Source organism: Hemiscyllium ocellatum, chromosome 16 (genome assembly GCF_020745735.1).
Source record: "Hemiscyllium ocellatum isolate sHemOce1 chromosome 16, sHemOce1.pat.X.cur, whole genome shotgun sequence".
NCBI lineage: Eukaryota > Metazoa > Chordata > Chondrichthyes > Orectolobiformes > Hemiscylliidae > Hemiscyllium > Hemiscyllium ocellatum.
This window is the reverse complement of record NC_083416.1, coordinates 70,034,242-70,041,848: the sequence shown is the minus strand read 5'-3', so window position 1 is coordinate 70,041,848 and position 7,607 is coordinate 70,034,242. Positions and strand designations below refer to the sequence as shown.

The 7,607-nt window shown below is 42.9% G+C and overlaps 1 protein-coding gene across 1 annotated transcript in view; it reads left to right on the top strand.

Annotated features, from left to right (window-relative positions):
* The first annotated feature begins 7,066 nt into the window (after window positions 1–7,066).
* The window catches only part of spry4 (sprouty homolog 4 (Drosophila)), a 69,557-nt gene continuing 69,016 nt past the window's right edge, over window positions 7,067–7,607 (top strand). The window contains exon 1 of the mRNA XM_060836907.1: window positions 7,067–7,136. The gene's annotated coding sequence lies outside the window, so the exon portion shown is untranslated. The remainder of the gene's footprint in view (window positions 7,137–7,607) is intronic.

The following is a 7,607-nucleotide window of genomic DNA, read 5'->3' as shown; positions in this document are numbered from 1 at the left end:
CGCCTTCAAGTTCATCTCCAAGCCACTTACTATCCTGATTTGGAAATATATCTCTGTTATTTCACTGTCAATAGGGCAAAATCCTGGAATTCCATCGCAGCAGTTCAAAAACGCTGTTTACTACCACTTTCTCGTGGGCAAATCATGATGGGCAATAAAATACTGGCCAGTGATACCCACATCCCACTAAGGAATAAATACAAGAAAATAATACAGGTAACTTACAGGTTCACCTGTAAGGGGTGATTGGGGCCTTGGATGCCAAGAAGGGAGGAGGTATAAATGCAGATACAACAATTCCAGCACTTGTATGTGAAGATGCCATAGGAGAGATATAGTGTTCGTTGTGTGAGAGTATACCAAGGTGAGACAGAAAGTCTGGTCTTTTCTGAAAGGGGAGAATAGGGAAAAATGTGTTCAATATGGCATGATGGTGTAGGAAGCAGAAATGCTGGAAGATAATTCATGAATATAGAAGCTGCTAGGTTGGGAAGGGGCGGATTATCATGGTCCCAGGAGGAAAGGGAAGGGACGAATGCAAACATGCTTAAAGTGAACTGAATTTGGTGGAAGGCCCTGTCAAATATACTTGGGGTGAATTCTCCATTGACGAAAAGTATTGGAAGCTCTAGTATAGAGGGTTGTATTAATGAAAAGATGCAACAAGAATGGTGGAAATCATCCTTATGAAAAGGGTGTACTCAGGGTGGCTGTGGGAGTCTGTGAATATTACTTGCTAGCCTATCCCCAGACATGGAGACAGAGAAGTCCAGGAAGGAAAGAGACAGACAATGAGCAGATAAAGGTGAGAGTAATGTTATGAATTAGGCCAGACCACTCAAAATATTCTTGAGCAAGGAACCCAGACCATAACTTTGCAATTTGTTTCGGTAAGTGTACAGTGAGAATTACCCAGAGTAAGTTAGCTAGGTTGACTGCTAGGTTTTAATCAAACAGAAATTTATTCACAAAATTACACAATGAAACACAAAGAACAGAATAAAGAGCTTCGAGTAAAAAGTGAGGTCTGCAGATGCTGGAGATCAGAGCTGAAAATGTGTTGCTGGTTAAAGCACAGCAGGTTAGGCAGCATCCAAGGAACAGGAAATTCGACGTTTCGGGCCAGAGCCCTTCATCAGGAATGAGGAGAATGTGCCAGGCAGGCTAAGATAAAAGGTAGGGAGGAGGGACTTGGGGGAGGGGCGATGGAGATGTGATAGGTGGAAGGAAGTCAAGGTGAGGGTGATAGGTTGGAGTGGGGTGGGGGCGGAGAGGTCAGGAAGAAGATTGCAGATTAGGAGGGTGGTGCTGAGTTGAGGGAACCGACTGAGACAAGGTGGGGGGAGGGGAAATGAGGAAACTGGAGAAATCTGAGTTCATTCCTTGTGGTTGGAGGGTTCCCAGGCGGAAGAGGAGGCGCTCCTCCTCCAGCCGTCATGTTGTTATGTTCTGGCGATGGAGGAGTCCAAGGACCTGCATGTCCTCGGTGGAGTGGGAGGGAGAGTTAAAGTGTTGAGCCACGAGGTGGTTGGGTTGGTTGGTCCGGGCGTCCCAGAGGTGTTCTCTGAAGCGTTCCGCAAATAGGCGGCCCATCTCCCCAATGTAGAGGAGGCCACATTGGGTGCAGCGGATGCAATAGATGATGTGTGTGGAGGTGCAGGTGAACTTGTGGCGGATATGGAAGGATCCCTTGGGGTCTTGGAGGGAAGTGAGGGAGGAGGTGTGGGCGCAAGTTTTACATTTCCTGCGGTTGCAGGGGAAGATGCCGGGAGTGGAGGTTGGGTTGTTGGGGGTTGTGGACCTGACGAGGGAGTCACGAAGGGAGTGGTCTTTGCGGAACGCTGATAGGAGAGGGGAGGGAAATATATCCTTGGTGGTGGGGTCCGTTTGGAGGTGGCGGAAATGACGGCGGATGATACGCTGTATGCTGAGGTTGGTGGGGTGGTAGGTGAGAACCAGTGGGGTTCTGTCTTGGTGGCGGTTGGAGGAGCAGGGCTCAAGGGCGGTTGGAGGAGCGGGGCTCAAGGGCGGAGGAGCAGGAAGTGGAGGAGATGCGGTGCAGGGCATCGTCGATCACGTCTGGGGGGAATCTGCGATCCTTGAAGAAGGAGGCCATCTGGGCTGTACGGTATTGGAACTGGTCCCCCAGGGAGCAGATGCGGCGGAGACGAAGGAATTGGGAATATAGGATGGAGTTTTTACAGGGGGCAGGGTGGGAGGAGGTGTAGTCCAGATGCTTACTGGTTGAAGTTAGAAGGGCAGAAGGAGAGAGAGAAAGTTTCCACACAGCTCACTACTGAACTCCCAACAAATTCTGATCTGAACTACTTAGCTAGAGAGCTGATCACTCCCCTTTCATTATACAGGTTACTTCCAAAACATGACCACTTTGGCCTGAAGTCTCATCTGTTTACATACAAACAAAAAGGCCTCTCAAAACCCTTTACTTTCTGTACCAAACCAGTCTAATTGTCACCGGGAATGTCTGCGACCCCTCAAAAAAAACTAAGGACATGATATCCTTGAGAAAAAAAAAGGCTTCTGGAAAAAAGGAATCAGCTTTGTGACAGTACAAAGGAAATGGGAAGCAAAGTCATCAAAATTTTCCATTCATGAGGAGCAGCACCGGTACACTCACCAACGCATTGGAAAAAGAGACAAAGGAAATGGGCTGAGGAGGACTGGATTAAAGAATGTTCCTCTCAAAGGCAGGCATTGCTCAGAACTATGCAAGTTCTCTGAGCAAAAGTAAAGATAAAGTGGCTCCAGTCCCAGAGGACCATATGGCTGTTCTTCCATTAGAGAAAGAGAGAGAGGATTGCTCATGTTTAGTCTGAGAGGAAGTCTGAGGTTAAGAACATGGGACCTTCACGGTAACACATCTGGTGCAGGAATTAAATCTGTTCAGTTGGCATTATTCAGCATTGCAAATCAGCTGTCCAACCAACTGAGCTAACTGATCTCTCTCCCATAGCAACATGGAGTCCTACAGCACAGAAAAACTACTCTTTGGTCCAACTAGTCCATGCCAAATGCAATTCCAAACAAAACTAATACCACCTGCCTGCTCCTGGCCCATATCCCTCCAAACCTTTCCTGTTCATGTGTCTAACCAACTGTCTTTTAAATGTTGTGGTTGTACCCATATCGCAGGGAAGCAAGGGAAAGAAGGCACAAATGGGGAGGCTAAAGCCAATAATTATCCATGTTCATAGTAAACAGTAACAAAGCCTCGGTGGCTGCATAGTTGCTTATTTCTTACACTCTTCTGTTATTTCAGATTTGCAGTATCGACAGAATTCTCCTTCTGTATTCTTACTTTTTCCATTGGTGGCGCTGCAGCACTCCTGTCAACCCCCCCAGGCTAACTTGCCACTGTGCTCTTTCCAAACCTCAGACGCCTTCTGCTAACATTTCCAGCTTATAGGTATTTCAATTCCCTGTAGTTTCAAAGTGTTTCATTCATTTCGCAAAAAAAGAGTGCTGTTTGCCATCTGGTCTGTACCTCTAACGCTGTATAAATTTCGTTTTTGGAAGCATTCAAGAGGCTGAGGTCTGGAACCATCACCGCATGCCCCATTCCCTGTCTCTGACATCCTCCACTCCCCCAACCCTCCCCAACTCCCAACCCCACTGACTTTCAAAAATCTAATGGAAGATTAGCTTTCTTGAGCTCTCTGGAGCCTAACATATTTTTTCTGTCCAGTATAGTGATCCTGCTGAACTCTTGGATATTCTGATAACAAGAGGGAGTGGACAAGAGGTGACCAAACATTTTGTTACCAAATAAAAGCATAATACCTGAAATTATACAGAAAACGCTGGAGAAACTCAGCGAGTCTGGCAGCATCTGTAGAGAGATAAGCAGCGTTAGCATTGGTTTCAAGTCCAGTAGAATCTTACTAGATTCGAAACATTACCAGTTTCTCTCTCCACAAATACTGCTAGGCCTGATGAATTTTTCTAACACTTTCTGTTTTATTTTATAACCAAGTCCTCATGTCCCAAATTAATCCTTTAAAGAAAAAGTCCTTTTCCATAATTAATACTTTTTTGCACCATCAACCAAGACCATTGAAGGGATTTCATTTTGAGCTCAAGGGAGATCTAATCAAGGTATTTAAGGTAAATAGAGGAGTTGAAAACATAGATAAGGAGACATGGACCCATCTGATATGGCTGGATGGGGGATGGAAAACCCAGAATAGAGGAGTATAACTTTATACTTAAAGCGAGGACATGCAGGCGTTCTGGGGAAACAATACATCCCAAAAAAAGGTCATAGAAATCCAGAACTTGCTCCAAAAAACTGCAGAAGCTAAGTTAATTGCAAATGTCAAAACCGAGGCTGGTGAGAGTTTTGTTTGGATATTAAGAGATAGCAAACCAAGGCGGTTAAATGGAGCTGCAGCTAAGGTAATCTAAATTAACTAAATACAGAACAAGCTCAAGCAGCTGAACAGCCAACACTTGATCCGTTGATTGCATTGAATTAACCTGTCACACTTCAGCATTTTAGTAGTTGTAATTTTGCCTGCTTTTTTTTTCCGTTTGAATATGAAGTCCAATCCCATCATCAGAATTCATTGACAGGGAAATTTCACAGACTTAACCTAACAGCCACTTTGCTGTAGTTACCATCCAGGAAGTCATTTTGGAAATCTCTGCAAAAACAGATGTCCAGGTGACTCAGAGTAAATGCATGTGGGTGGCTCTGACGGAACCACAGAGGCCTGGAACATTCCAGGGTCAACTCCTGCTTTAAGATTTGAAACAGAGAATGCTCCAAGACAGAAAGTAGACTTCTGTCTCCTTGACAGAAAAGAGTAAAGAGAACCTAAGGTTGTCTCCTTTTCACTGTCTGTTAACTCCTTTTGGAAAATGAGCGCATGTGGACATCAAGGTGTAAGTAAAATTGTCTGCATTTATATCTCACTTTTAACCTAGTGAAAATGTCTCAAGCCACTTCACAGCAGCAGATCAGAGCTTCAGGGAATTATTCTGGTTTCAACACATATTCTCCTCACGAGAAAGTGCTTGTGGAAAATGATTGAGTAAAATATAGGTCCAAAGTTTGTATTTGTTTGCAAGGTTGTCATCAGGATTTGATGTCGCATCAATCCAAGAGCTTAAAGCAAGCCCAAAATGTGAATGTTGACTATTCATAAAATGAACTGTCTCTGCCCAACACAGTCCCAGCACAGCCTGCTATCTTGCACCACACAGAGTGTAGATTGCCTGTATTATAGCCTGTGTACCTTACTACGGAAGCCAGTGCACACAAGGATTGCCTCCCACACACCATCTGTTTCAGCTGGGAGGCTAATAGATATTAGTGTCTCTTTGTTAAACCTTGGGATTACTGAGGCGAAGGTTCTTTTGAACATTTTCCATTTCTCCTTCCCCGCAAGGAAATCCATAAATACCCACTCATTCATAAATTTTCTATGGCATTTGTGACATTGTAAGCACAATGGGGGAAATGTCCTCCCAGAGCCGTCTCAATTGAAATCATACCTTCTTTTGCACAATTTAATAATTTTACTTTAAGTAATAAATAGGAAAGCTTCCCACTAAGTCTTTTGACATTAAAAACAGAGTGAACAATCAAAATCTTTCATTAACAACACCCAGTGAATCAAACAGCTAATAATAATTCCTTCATCTCCATTTCAAAATTCCTAATGGTTTTACTTCCAAGTTTTTGATTTGGAGTACAACTACTTAGTGTATGTGGGGGAAAGTTGTCAAATCATCGCCTTCAGGTTTGGGGGCTTTATTTCACCTTTCCTCCTTTCTTGCAAACATCACAACTCATCTACATAGATCCAGGGCCAGGAGTCCTTTCCTGTCCTGTCAAAATGGCATTCTTTCTGAGTGTTTAGACAGTGAATTGTAGCTGGCATGTTGACCATGTGCCAAACAGAGGTCCCTTGGTCGTAGTCAAAAGCAGGAAACTTGGCTGATATTCTTCACTCAATAGCTTAAGGATGCTGAGCCCAATTGTGGTATACCAATAACTTGGCTGAGATCAGTTAACTCAGCATACATCAGAATTAGTGCCTTTCCTGGACTGTTTGTTACATAGTACCACTTTGAATGATGAATGCACTTCCTAACTATTTGAGAATTCCAACTTCCTGATATTTAAACATTTAAGTCATATCCACTATTAATAGTAATAAAAGGGTAAAAAAAGAAGCATTAAAATGAACCGTTACAGTATAGTCCTTTTGTGACTAGAAAATTCTGAAAATATTTTTTTAACCAGATAAAAATCTGAGAAAGAACATAAACATGTATTCGTCCAACAGTTATCAGTGGAAACAGGAAATCCTGTGCAGCACCCATTATACAAATAACATCATCCATTCAGGCTGGCCAGCCAACAAACAGAATGTCATTATTGGACCTTTGACCGTAATGTTTGATTAAAAACAGCCTTATTTAACTTCTCGTGTATTTTGCACTTCCTTGAGCATCAGATTTGAATGGAAAATACAGTATTGAATAACTAAGTGAAACCAATGAAAGCATTCTCTTATTGTTTATAGTTAATGCTTGCAATCATACTCTCATGGTTATTGAAAAAACACTAGGATTAGCTTCAACATCCCTTAGGCTTATTTTTCTATCTCTGCTAATTTATTTGCTCAGAACTTTTTGTTTGAACCATGGATCCCGATAATATCATTAGTATGATTGGCTTGGAGGAGTTACTGAATCAGGCAAAGTGAGCATGTTCAACTGTTACACATACTAAAATCATTTGACAAGGTGCTTCCATCAGTTTCTCAATTCAATGTTGCATGTTAACTCCATATGCTCAATCTAAGCAATGACTCCACTGTTTTTCCACACGGTGATATGAGCGTATGGTTTGTAACTGAGCTGTGCAGAATGGAATGGTCACAGTATATTTGGCTCACTTTAGGATTCTATGACCAAGCAAGTTAGACAATTGTACCTCATATTTTTTGTTAAAAATTTATGGACTGCCAGGTTTTTTTAAGCTTAAGAGAAACATCCTTAATAGAGAATGAGGTTCTTGACATTTTATTCATTCAGGAAATGTGGGCTTCGTTGACTGGACCAGCATTCATTATCTATCCGTGGTTGCCCTTGAGAAAGTGGTGGTGAGTTGCCTTCATGAACTGCTGCAGTTCATTTGGTGTAGGTATATGGACAAAGGGTTAAGGGGAGTCCAAAACTAATGGGCATAGGTTTTAGTTGAGGGGGCAAGACTTAAAAGAGATTTAAGGGGCAACATTTTCATGCAGAGAGTGGTGCGTGTATGGAATGAGCTGCCAGAGGAACTGGTGGAGGCTGGTACAGTTATAACATTTAAAAAGCATCTGGATGGGTATATGAATAGGATGGGTTTAGAGGGACATCGGCCAAATGCTGGCAAATGGGACTAGATTTATTTGGGACATCTGGTCGGCATGGATGAGTTGGACCAAAGTGTCTGTTTCCATGCTGTGTATCTCAACAACAGAGTTCTAGGAATTTGATCCAGTAACATTAAAGCCATGATTGCAGGTGAATAGGCTTAGGGGGACACTTACAAGTGGCAGTATTTCCATGTCTCCACTGCCTTGTTCTTT